This window comes from Talpa occidentalis, unplaced genomic scaffold (genome assembly GCF_014898055.3).
Source record: "Talpa occidentalis isolate TD23 unplaced genomic scaffold, MPIMG_talOcc4v2.1 talOcc4.2, whole genome shotgun sequence".
Lineage (NCBI taxonomy): Eukaryota > Metazoa > Chordata > Mammalia > Eulipotyphla > Talpidae > Talpa > Talpa occidentalis.
Genome location: NW_023602073.1, coordinates 2399647 through 2413252, shown reverse-complemented (window position 1 = coordinate 2413252; position 13606 = coordinate 2399647). Strand labels below are relative to the sequence as shown.

Genomic DNA, 13606 nt, shown 5'->3' with positions numbered 1-13606 from the left:
CACTATGGAAACAAACATGGAAAGTGACATGAACTAATTAAAGTAATTTCCTACCATTGTTTATACTAGAATTTTTTATTTATACTATGAACTGAGCTATATTTCAGAATCTTATGCACCAGAATACATACTATGTATATGATGACGGTTCTCTTTTCATAAACTAGAGATCACAAAGAACAGTATGTCTGATGTGACTGGAATGAAATGGAGACTGACAGGCAGAGGCCTCGCTGATTCAGAACCTCCTCTTGTAAAAGCCGACACGTCCAAGGAGACTTCCCTTCCCAGAGAACACTTCACACAGTGACAAACTCAGGGAAAGGAAACTTTCAAATGAAACATTAATTACCTAAGTCACTTAGTTGCTCCCCAAAGTCATCATTCCCGGCAGCGGGAACAATCATGAGGCAGAGAGCACAGGAGCCAAGTTCACTCAGAAGACTAAGGGCAGCTACCACGGGACAGATGCTCTCAGGGCTGACATGCCTTGGAGCCTGTCACTATGCTGACCCAGAGGGCTGAAAGGCTAAATCAGGTATGAAGCTGATCTGAGACAAGAATACTTTCATGCAGATGTCAGGCCACATATATGCCTCACCCTGTAATCTTTAGAGATTTCTTTAGTTTCTCTTGAGCAAATCCTTTCTTACCTACACATCTGTGGATCATCCAGGACAACAAATTCTGGTATATTTTGCATTTTCTTTTTTTCTATCTATATTTTTGCATTTATTCATTATTACTTTTCAAATTTTGTGTAGAAGATCTGGGGTGTAAGCCACAGGTGCAGGGGGTGAGAGGATGCACTGGCAACAGAGTCAGGAACAGAACACATGGACTGACTAAAAGAAACTGCTAAACGGAGCAACAGGCGAGACAGGAGAGGTCTGCTCTGCCATATGTGGGGCAGCTCCCTGTCAGGGATCATTTCAGGTCACAGCAGCGACAGAGCTGAGACTTAACTCCTAGGCCACCAGGAAGGCCCTAGATGGCGTTTCTTCCTCAGAGACAAGAAATTCATGGCTCCCTGAGTCACACAGCATAAGGCAGATGTAGCAGGAGAAGGACTGAAAAAGAACTATCGTTCTGCTGTGAAGAACAGCCAGGGTAAAACCAAATGGAGGCAGAAATCAGTTAGGCTTCCTTCCAGCTACTCTAGTCAGATGAACTGACTTCAAAGATCACACTCAGCACACAGCAGTGAAATGGAACCTCAGAATAAATCTCTGAGGCAAGATTATATTGTCATGAACCCTTCTTGCTCCTCTAGGGTCGCTTGCAAATCCTCACAGGCCTCTCAAATGTGATGAGTCCTGTCCCTGAATCACCCCAGAGTTTCCATGATGTTCTTCTGCTCTAAAATATGGGTGTGGCTTCAATTCAATGGTGTGGATTATAATGTATCAAAATCCCCAAAAGGTCCTAAAAGGATGCAAATCCATCACATAGAAAAGCTTTAGAAAGAGCTCCCATGAAAATATTCTTCCTTGGGCCTCCCCTGGTGGCGCATCGGTTGAGCACTCGGCTGCGAAGCTGCCCGCAGCCTCTGCAGTGCCGGTTCAATCCCTGGCCGCTCGCGAGGGTCCCACATGGCGCGCAGACCTCTCCTGCCGCCCGCTGCTCCCCTCAGCAGTGTACTTCGGTCCTTCTGCCTGTTCTGCTCCCCGCTCTGGCTCTGGTGAATCCTCTCACCCTCCCGCGCTTCTGACTGTACCCAGTGCTTGCATAAAAAATAAATATAATAAATAAATAAATAAATAAATAAATAAAAAAATAAATAAATAAAGAGAAGATATTCTTCCTTGGCAGAAAGTCAGACTAAAGAAACTACAGTTGAGCCTGGAGCAGCGTGGGTGCTGGGGCACTAATCCCCTGGCCACGCAGTTGAACAATCCACTTGAGTTAACCTTTTTGAGTTAAGCTCCACACGCTGAACTCAGAAAGTAGCGTGATACCTATATTATAAACTACATTCTAATAGAAACTAGGGGAAAATAAAATGTCAGTAAAATGAGAAACAAAACAGGTTAATAGGACCGTGTCATACTCCTCAACCTCATAACCTTACATGGTCTGTCTATAAGTGGAACCATCTCATAGAACCATAGCAATATTTTCTTATATGGACAAAATTTTGCATTTCGAGTAAGTGCAAGGGTTTGGACCGCCTGTCGAGTTACCGCTATGGTTTTAGAATATTTTTGTTTTCACTGGTCCTTAAGCTAAATACCCTCTTCTAAAAGGTCGTAGCACACCTGCAGACCTCAATCCACAGTAGACATCAAACAGTTCAACATTGTGAGACCTCCCTGGTGGTGCAGGGGTTAAGTCTCAGCTCTATCAAGCTGTTACCAGCCACTGTGGTGTAAGTTTAATCCTGGCCAGGGAGCTGACCCACACAGCACAGCAGACCTCTCCTGTCTCTCACGCTGCTCCCCCTCAGCAGTGTATTTCAGTAGATCTGCCTGTTCTGCTTCAACAATGTCTCTCATCCACCTATAACTCTGGCCTAGATCCTGGTTTTTCTATGCATAAATATACAGAAGAAAATCTTAAAAAAAAAAAAAAACAACAAACAGTTCAACATTTTAATAACATGACATTGGGTGTGGAGAGCAATTCCAGCATGACTGGTGACACTTTGTCTAGTCCCATGGCACTACAGAGGCTGACAGCACTGGACAGAACACTATGATCAATTTAGAAGAGCCCCAGAGAACACTGATCAATGCAACATGAAAGGTACCAGGTAGACAAACAGCAGCCATGGGCATGAATAGCAACATCCAGCAACCACAGAGGATACTAGAAGAATAGCAACAGGAACAGCTACATAACAACTGCAAAAAATTGGAGAAAAGAATGAACTAGATAATTTTATGCAACAATGATTCGAGCTGCATGTTTGTTCACAGTGCTCTCAACCAAAGGGTGTATTATGTTAAATTTTAATGATTTTTAGATTTATTTATTTATTTATACAAGCACTGGGTACAGTCAGAGCGTGGGAGGGTAAGAGAATTCACCAGAGCCAGAGTGGGGAGCAGAACAGGCAGACTGACGAAATACACTGCTGAGGGGAGCAGTGGGCACGGCAGGAGAGGTCTGCGCGCCATGTGGGGCCCTCGCTGGCAGCCGGGGATCGAACCGGTGCTGCCGAGGCTGTGGGCAGCCTCACAGCCCAGCCCTCAATCACTGTGCCACCAGGGGAGGCCCAAGTTTTAATGATTTTTAACATTCTATAAAAGCTTATGCCTGTTTTATGACAGTAAACAGACTACAGGCTATGTATGTTTCATGCACTGATGATACACTGAAGTTTCCCTTAAACATTTTTTTTAAAAGATTTATTTTTATTTATAAAATAGCCAGGGTACAGGCCAGATTCGCAGTAGGGTGAGAGGATTCACCAGAGACAGAGCAGAGAACAGAACAGGCCGACTGACAAAATACACTGCTGAGGGGAGCAGCGGGCGAGACAGGAGAGGCCTGCCATGCCTGTGGGATTCTCCTGGCCTGCCAGGAATCCAACCAGTGCTACAGAGGCTGCGGACAGCTTCACAGCGCTGCGCTCAACTGCCTGCGCCATCAAGGAGGCCCCTCCCTTAAAACATTTTTGACGACATAGGATGCAAAGTTGGTGAGTCATAAAAAGTCACAAATGTGGGCCTCCCTGGTGGTGCGGGGGTTTAAGTCAGTGCTATCAAGCTATTGCCAGCCACCGTAGCACGAGTTCTATCCCAGGCAGGCCAGGGAGCAACCCACATGGTGCAGCAGACCTCTCCTTCCTCACCCACTGCTCCCCTCAGCAGTGTATTTTAGGGGATCTGCCTATTCTATTCCCCACTCTCTCTGGTGAATCTTCTCACCTCCACCCCGGAACTCTGGCTTCCACGTTAGTTCTTGTAGGAATAAATAAGTAAATTTTCCGGGGATGGAACTGGCGCTGCAGAGGCTGCAGGCAGCTTCACAGCCCAGCGCTCAACCGCTGCACCACCAGGGGAGGCCCAATAAATCAATCTTTAAAAAAAGTCACAGCCCACCCCCCCCCCACCCCCCGGTGGCGCAGGCTGTTGAGCGCCATGCTATGAAGCTGTCCTCAGCCTCTGCAGCACCAGTTCGATCCCGGGGCGAGGGTCCCACATGGTGTGGCAGACCTCTCCTGTCGTGCCCACTGCCCCCCTCAGCAGTGTATTTCAGTAAATCTGCCTGCTCTGTCTCTGGTGAATCCTCTCACCCTCCCACTGTACCCCAGTTCTTGTATAAATAAATAAATAAATCCTAAAAAAGTCACAAATGTCCAAATTTTAAAATCTGTACAATGAAAACATCAGCGTGTAAATGGGCCTGCACAGCTGAAACCGACATTAGTCACAGGGCAAGTGTGCTTCCCTACAAAACCAAACCACAGCTCGAGGAAGGGAAAAAAGTGGGGGACAGAGAGCACAGTCACGCATTAAGGAGTAATTCCCAGCATACTGCACTGAACCGAGGAACTGACATAGCCCGCCCAAGTCAAAGTTCCCAGGACCACTCAGCACTAAGTGCCTCCCACCCACCATCTCCCTTGAATGGACGGTCTGTTCACCTTTTATCTCTGCGCCATTACCCTCAAGGGTCAGGAGACAGTAAAAGTCACATGTTCATTTCAAAGTGTCCTGATTCAGGGTGCACAGAGTCACTAGAAACCTACGCTGTGCTCAGTGGAGAGTGGGGAAGGATTTTCTAGGAGGAAAATGTGGTAGATGGTAAGAGCTGATAAGTGTGTCAACAAGCTCAGACTATTTCCTGCTATCAGGAATCGGATCATTTGCCAGAAAGCAGGGAAATGCAGCTGATTCTGTCCTCTGGCTCAAAGTCCACAATCACCAGTTCTCAGGAGTCCGAAAACTCCTTCTTTTCTTGCTGGTTCCACAGTATAACTGCACCTGGTCCCATCTAAATTGTGCTGGTCCAGTTCACTGCTCTCAGGTAGACCCGTTCAAATGGCACAGGTAAGAGTTCCTGTCCAATGGCTCCCCAGCGCCACCGCAGGGCAAACTTCAGACTTTTCCTCTCTCCTCTGTATGTTCAGAGTCCTCAGGTCAGGTAATGGCCAGGGGCGCTTTGTTGTGATCAAAGGTTTCGAAAATAGGGACAGCAGACCAGTGCTGCTCCACTGGGCATGAAGTAACCTCTAAGGGGCATTTTTTTAAAAGATGTATTTATTTATGCATACAAGAGCTGGGGTACAAGCCAGAGGTGCGGGGTGTGTGTGTGTGTGTGTGTGTGTGTGTGTGTGTGTGTGAGAGAGAGGATTCACCAGAGACAGAGTGGGGAGCAGAACAGGCAGACAGACTGAAATACACTGCTGAGGGGAGCAGCGGGGAGACAGGAGAGGGCTGCACCATGGGGGTCACCTCTGGCCGGAGATGGAGTTGTGCTGCAGTGTCTGTGGATAGCTTCCTAGATTGCGTCTTAACCCCTTGCACCACCAGGGAGGCCCCTCTAAGGGGCATTCTTTAAGGATACTCTGGAATTAGGATAGAGTAATTGTCGCCTTTTCTTTTCATTGGAACATGAAACTATTTCTGTTTTTCCACTGAGTGACTTAGAATAAAAGGAAACAAAATGCCGTCATTCCTGTGTGAATTCTGGGAAAGGCCTGGTAACTTTCACGGAAGTCAGACTGACAAGGCGAACTGGTTAGAATGGACTGACAGGAAGAGAAACACCACAAGGCAAGTTTCAACAAAGCACGTACCTCTTCTTCGAGGAAACAACAAAGAGAGCTCAGGAGAGTTTGGGAAACTCTTCCCCCCAATCAATCCCTTTCCTCAATCATGTCACCGTCTTCCCCCTTTAGTGCCTTTAGCAAACCTGGGAAACAGATGCCCTTCAGAGCACAGGGAAGGAGAGCTGGGAAGAAGCACAACTTTTTGGGTGCAGTTTAAATAGAAATAATGATCCTTGTTTGTGCTGACATCCTCCTGGGCTGGGTTCAGCATAGGACAACGAGGCAGGGAAATGCACGTGGTCTGCCCAACAGCATCAAAATGCTGTGTAAATATGTGAACAGTCTCCACCAGTGTTACGCTGCTCTTAAAATTTCTAGGATCACTGAAGTCTGACTTCCTTAGAAAGTATTCCCAGCTCACTAGCCCCACAGGGTTTCTCCCCTGTGTGAATACCCCGATGCCGTGAGAGCTCCCTCTGGCAGAAAGTGACCCTGCAGCACTGACAGTCACAGGGCTTCTCTCCTCTGTGAGTTCTCTGCTATCCAGGGATATGGAATTTATAGCAAAAAGCTTTACTACATTCTGGATATTCACAGCGTAGCTCTCCTTTGAGTTCCCTAGAGAGGACTAAATTGAGGATTCCCTGCACTCTAGACACTGCAAAGAAGCTATGAAGTGTGAATTGTCTGATGTACACTAAGGACTTATTTCTGAGATAGAATTCCCACACTCTTGGCATTCATGCGGTCTCTCCCCTGTGAGAATTCTCTGATGGTCAGTGAGGTCCAATTTCAGGAGAAAGTTTTCCTATACTCTGGACATTCATAGAGTTTATTGTAGTGCAACATCTCAGATGTACAGTGAGGGCTGATTTCCAGAAGGAAGTTTGACTACAGCCGTGTCATTCACAGGATTGCTCTCCAGTGCGCATTCTGTGATGGTAAGTGAGGGATGACTTACAGGGTAAATGTTTTCCACTGTCTTGACATTCACAGGGGTGCTCGCCAGTGTGTGCCATCTGATGTTTGTAGGGGCCTGACTTGTGGAAGAAAGCCTTCCTACACTGACAGTGATAGGCTTTCCCCACTGTATGGATTCTCCCCACTGTATGAATTAACCGATTTTCTAATGCCAAACTAGGTTGACAAGGAAGTAGTAAAACTTATTTCATATTTTTTTTCTTCAATTCATAAATATTTGGTAAACATGTTCATTTAAATGTAGATATCCATTTCATTCAGAAGCATTTAACCTAACACTCTGCCTCTATACCTTCTTTCTTACAATGATTCTGTACAACTTGTGATGGTATTTATTGAAACCTCAAGCTTTGTGGATGTCACGGTTTTCCTACAAAACCTACTGATTGGAGGTAATGCAGGGTCATTTTTTAGTCACTTTAAGAAAGAGTCTTGTTACAGACAAGGATCCCACATCTACATTCCTTTCTTTTTATTTCTCCATTGGCACAGTCGACAGTCATATGTTGGTGTTTTCAAAGGCATGTACTCTCCTCCACGTCAAGAAAGAGACATTTGGGCCTCCCCGATGGCGCAGCGGTTGAGCGCTGGGCTGCAAAGCTGCTCGCAGCATCTGCAGCGCTGGTTCGATCCCTGGAGGGCCAGCGAGGGTCCCACCTGGCCCGCAGACCTCTCCTGCCACCTGCTGCTCCCCTCAGCAGTGTATTTCAGTTGTCTGCCTGTTCTGCTCCCTGCTCTGGCTCTGGTGAATTCTCTCACCCTCCCATGCTTCTGAATGTACCCAGTGCTTATATAAATAAATAAATATTTAAAAAAAAGAGGGCCCTTTCTGTCAATTTTTTTTAATGTTTTTAAGATCAGAGGTATCGGGGGGGTGAGAGGATTCACCAGAGACAGAATGGGGCAAGAACGGACAGCTATTACTGAAATACAGTGGTAAGGGAGTAGCAGAAGACACAAGAGAGGTTGCTGTGCCAGGTTAGCTCCCTGCTGGGATATGAACTCAGGCTGTTGCAGTGACAGCACCAAGACTTGACCCCTACACCACCAAAGAGACCCTCTTTAATTCGTAATTAAATATGGTATCACATGTTTCTCAGAGTTGTAACAGATACAGCAAACTTTGCCTCATCTCTTCGTCCAGCTGATCAAAAAGAAAAAGGTCTACAATGCAGCCTGTGTCCACCATCATAAACAGCTTTTTTCACACCCTTCAGAGAGTAACACTCCTGGTATTCTCTCTGCACTACTTGGTACCTGTGTTTCTACTTGATTCATAACATGTCATATTTTTATCGAGTATTATTGTTTTGACATTATCTTACTTAAGCTGCAATCCCAAGGGTTCACTGATTCTTTTACATTCTTTACAATGAAAACCACAAAAGAAGCTGTAATACAGTCCACACTCTCCCAAGGTATAAGCACCCAACCTGATTCGCTTCATGGTTTAGAAACTACAATCTCAGATTTCCACACCATGTCAGGAACATCCCTTCCCATGATGAATGATTTGCTGGGTCCTTCTCTGCCTCAGTTTCTCATGAAGGGGGGCCATAGGCATTAAACACTATTCATGTCCTAAATAAAACATAAAACACTATTCATGTCCTAAATAACTCTCTAGTCAACCTCCTCTCATTCTATCACGTTGGAGTTAATCAGCTGGTAAATGGCACCTTCAATAGCAATACACAACCTCTAGCCCAGACTGTATATAAAACTATATACACGATGTAGCAGTGAAACCATCTCTACCCTGAGCTCTGCAAGAAAAGACTTCATTTCTACAACGCTTCCACTGGAGCACATTCTAAAATCACATCCTCCGCTTTTTCTCTTTCACCCTGGTCAAACATTCTCTGTGGTTTCATACATGTATTAGTTTCATTGTCCTTTCACATAGAATATAACTTCAATAAAGTAAAGGCCATTGCTGTGACCATGTTTGCCATCCACTCTCATAGAAAATTGACCATTGTCTAAAACTCCCCATGAACATACTGAAAGAATAAACAAATGCCTGAACAATAACCTAAAGAAAACAGTCTCCGAGAATAAATCACTAGAGAGAATACAGAAAATGTGACTAAGGCAGAATAATTTCCTGCAGTATCAGGGACTGCATACTGGTTAAGAATATTGACAATCATTAAAAGAACAACATTAAATCTACAAGAGAGCAATATTTGGAAAAGGAATAATGAATTACTTTGATACACGCAGACAAAATGTCTAAGGTTTGGACACTGGAAAAGCAGCTCAGCGTGGTCAATACCTGCTGGTGTCTCTGCCTCCCAGCCAGGCATGCACTGACTGACCTGAGAGGTTCTGGTTCGGGGTTTCTTCCATGTTCCATGGCTGTGCCCTCTGCTCCCAGCAGAGGATCGTTAACACAATGCTCTGTGATGAGCAACAGTGATGATCTCTGATCAAGTCAAATTTCAGTCTATGAAACAAACAAGAGCAGTGTTAAGAGCTGTGCAGCAAAGGTCAATCTGAATCTTTCATGAAAAGGGTGAACACCCACAATCTGCTTGGCCTGCAATGTTCAACCTCGCCAGCACCCAATTTCATAAGCAAGAGCACACTTACCAGTGTAGAAAAGAGCGCTGCACTCGAGTGGTACATCGAACTTTCCTCACCTAGGGACACCAGGTGACTGCAGGTCTCCAGCATCACATCCCATACAGGGTCCTCTGAGCATCATTCAGGTCCCGCCACTCCTCCCAGATGAAGTTCACAAAGACATCCAAAAATGACACCAGTCGCTGTGAGGGAACATTTATCATCATTTCAGGGCCGTCAGCCTGGGTCAGACAGCAGCAAGTGTAAAATCATCTTCTGTTGTGGGTCTCTGATCTTGTACAGGAGGCATCATCTTTGTACTCTACATTGTGATGTGAGCAGAATTCTCAGTAGAAATAGCCTTACCTCTGGATTAACCCATTAGCTCCTAAAAGTACTTTCATAGCTTACCTTATGAATTTGGAAGTGTCTTTGAGGCTAAGAATTACATGATGAATATAATTTTTTCCTTGAAGAGCTGAAAACCTGGTTGGCAGGTAGAATAACCACATACCTGAAATAATGCGCTAAAGAGCTATGTGGAAAGCTGTGATGAAGACACGCCCGCAAGAGAAGAAAAACCAACAGTGTGGACTACCAGGATGCACTTCACTGAAGACGCTTATCTCTTCCTTCTAAAAAAACAAACGTTCATCTCTTCCTTGTAAAAAACACTGTCATCAAGATGAGACAACAGCAGATGTCATAGTATGAGAAAATAAAAAGCACTCGCCATGGTAACTGACCTGCAGAGAGCACACTGCCAGGCAGAGTTCCGGGCAGGGAGATGAGAAAGACAGTAAAAGTATTCTGGAACTAAAGTCAGTCAGGTTACATGAACTGTGGGACATGTGAGCTGAATTCACCAGTATCAAATGTTATCTGATCATATGCTAATGAAAAGTATGTACAAATCTGTGCCAATATTTTATTCCTGTGCCCTCAAAGCTGTTATTGCCACATCAGACTAAACAAAACCTAGACCCTAACCCAGAATTTTCAAACAATGAGGGGGAGATAAGCAGAGGTAAGAGATGCTCACCTGATAGACTCATAGGAATACAGACCCGGGCAGTACATCTAAAATGGAAGGGTGAAGGAGAGAATAACTAGGTAAGAACTTGGTGGCTGAACGTAGAAGAAATATTTTCATGACATGTTGTCCACATGACCAGCTGGTAGATAAGGATGTTTCGCATGCAACATGTGTTTTGTAGATCAGAAACTCTAAGCTGAGAATAGAAATTTGGGGATCTCCAGGATATTACTGGTATTTTCATCATCATAGGCAATAACAAAGCTCGACCAGAACAAAAGGAATTGAAAGAAGAGGAAAAACAACTGGAAGACACTAATATTTACTATTGGAGAAAGAAAACATTGATGAGAGCAATGAAAGACTTCTGGAAAAGATGACACTGGGCAAAAGAAAACTTCAATCTTGAGAAATCTGTTCATGCATTCCATCATCTCTTATTGCTATGTACAAAATCCTATGTATATTCACATATACATTGATTAGGACCTTCAACAAATACTCTCCATTTCTTGTGACAAAAAAAAAGGGTTAAGAGGATTTTTCCTTAACATTCAGTATCCTTGACACAGGCACAGGTGACACTGACATTCACAGAGACAAGGAATAACAAAGATGCTCAGTTACCCCTTATTCACAAAGGATAACTCTATACAACAGAAAAAAGAAATCATAAGTAAAAACAGTCATAAGTAGTTACAATTCATCCTTTGAAGATTTTGAAAATCACATTAAAGCTACTCTAAAGAGGAAAATTCAATGAGCAGAGTATAAAATAATATAAAGTCTTCACATACACGGGAGCTCCAGGACAGTAGCAATCAGAGAAGAAAACACTGAGCAATATATATAACATGACCAAGGACAGAGAATGAGCAGGAAAAAAATAAAACATGAGCATTAAAAAGAAATTAAACAGATGGACAGACAGAACAGCCTGGTATGTAATTCCTTTCTCACCCACCCAACCCCCTCCTCCCCCACCTGTCCTACCTGCCTAACTGTATCAAAATACAACCGATTTGGTGCATCGGTTGAGCACCAGGCTGTGAAGCAACCCACAGCATCTGTAGCGCCGGTTCAATCCCCGGACGCCAGCGAAGGTCCCACATGGCGCTCAGACCTCTCCGCCCGCTGCTCCCCTCAGCAGTGTATTCGTCAGTCTGCCTGTTCTGTTCCCTGCTCTGGCTCTGGTGGATTCTCTCACCCTCCCGCGCTTCTGACTATACCCAGTGTTTGTATAAATAAATAAAACAAATCTTTAAAAATAAATAAATATCAAACGTAAGACAATGTGTGTTTGAAGGCCACGAAAAGGTCCCTAAGTGGAGTGTTTCTAAGATCCTGAAGACTGTATTTCTCCAGGTAAACCAAAGGGAGAAATACAGTATTACTTAATGGAAGTAACTAAGTATTGTCAATTGTCAGCTCTGTGGAGATTTTATCCAGGGCCAACCAAGGGGAGGCCCCTAGACAGGAGAGGCAAGACAATTTCCACATGTGAAGTCATGTGAAGAATTTGTATTTTCTTGTGATCATGCAGAGTGTTATAACTGAGTATAGCAGGAACCTCTAAAAGAGGGTCTAGTGTCACTTTAGTCCCCAGAGATACTTTAGGTACAAAAAATGGATGGCAAAGCACCAATACCATGAAGTGTTTTGCAAAATTCTTCAAAATACTGTGGTGTTATTTTAAAAACACTCAACAATATCCGGGGCTACTAACAGAACAAAAAGTGTGTAGTTGTTGAAAATGCAGTCAAAACGATTTCAGATATAAGGTATCGAGAACAGAGCCTGCTAGCGATTACGTAACACTGTGTAGACAACCACCTGATTGTTCTCATCAGTGACCAAAAGCCTTAACATGGAGGAATTGGTTCATGCTGATGGGCAACAACTTATGATCAAGTACACATCAGGATGACATGAAAAATCAATCAGCAGGGCCTCCCCAGTGGCGCAGCAGTTGAGCACTGGGTTGTGAAGCTGCCCGCGGCCTCTGCGGCACAGGTTCGATCCCCGGCTGCTCCACAGCCACCGGAGGAGGGTCCCACATGGCGCACAGACCTCTCCTGCCGCCCGCTGCTCCCCTCAGCAGTGTACTTCCGTCCTTCTGCCTGCTCTGCTCCCGGCTCTGGCTCTGGTGAATTCTCTCACCCTCCCGCGCTTCTGACTGTACCCAGTGCATGTATAAACAAACAAACAAACAAATAAATAAATAAAACACGCCTCTATTAAAAAAAATCAATCAGCATTATTAAAATACATAAAGTTCACATATAGTCTAAACAAGGCATTCAGAGAGCTCTGTATGCTGTTTCGTAAAAGTCAGGATTCAGGCATGTAAGAAGCATCTGGACCTTCTGCTACCAGAATCCCAGAGTTTGTGTTCAACACAGAGCCTGTTCACTTAGCTAATGTGAATGGAAGAGAATTCCATGCCCTTTTGTTAAAGTCACCTGCTCTTTCATCACGTGCCTGTGAAGATTTCTTTTGGCAACAACATCAAATAATATTCATGATCTCTATTACGACCATGAAGAGACATCAGGACTTTAAGAAACTGTCAGTATATTCCCTAAGGACAAAAGGATGAAATGATTTGAACTTCAGCATGCTTCTTGTTGCATGAGGATGATCGAGAGGTGACCTGAGGACAGCAAGGGAGAGGGCTGACTGAAACATTTGTGAAAACTCACATACACCAGCACGGAAAACTGCTCAGGAGGGACGCACCAAACTTGCTTTATCCTTCGAAGTCTCCTCAGTTGTGACCTAGTAATAGAGGCCCACTGGGGCGGACATGTCCACAAGGCCTCACATATGTGGCATATATGAGCTCACGTACACAGTGTGCGAGGCAAGGTTGTTTTGGCTTTCTCTGACTTGTGAGAAAATGCAGATGTCTTTGTTCATAATTCCTATATAGCCATGCTGAGAAAGGTAAAGAATCATTGCTTCTGGCTCATAGCAGTCTCCTGTCTGGTGTGTCCTTTGCGATCAGTGTCCCAGGTCTCTGAACCCACTGGAGGCTCACATTTCTCTGTCTGACTTCTATGCCAGCAATGAAGCCCATGACTCTTCTGGGTGATTTAGATCAATCTTTTGAGTCAACCACAAACAGCATATCCATTCAGATTTTCTTCATACATAATATATGACGCCATCTTAAATTTGCCAGAGCAAGTTAGATGTGAGCAAATCCATCCATTAGAGGAGGGTCCCTTAGATGTTTGAGGTAGCAACAATCAACACGACGTGACGTATGTATGAGGAGAAAGCCATGACGTACGTAGAAG

At 44.5% G+C, this 13606-nt stretch overlaps 1 protein-coding gene across 4 annotated transcripts in view; it reads right to left on the bottom strand.

The window, feature by feature from the left end:
- Positions 1 to 13606, bottom strand: part of LOC119253253 (zinc finger protein 345-like) — a 61023-nt gene that overhangs the window by 18565 nt on the left and 28852 nt on the right. Inside the window, exons 1-3 of one of the 4 annotated variants that reach the window (XR_008552966.1) lie at positions 9680 to 9770; positions 9296 to 9590; positions 8979 to 9149 (exon numbers count right to left, since the gene is read on the bottom strand). The exons of 1 other annotated variant lie outside the window; for it this stretch is intronic. The gene's annotated coding sequence lies outside the window, so the exon portion shown is untranslated. Of the gene's footprint in view, positions 1 to 8978; positions 9150 to 9295; positions 9771 to 13606 lie in introns of those variants that run through there. 2 more of the 4 variants (XR_008552967.1, XR_008552965.1) reach the window with 2 other exon arrangements.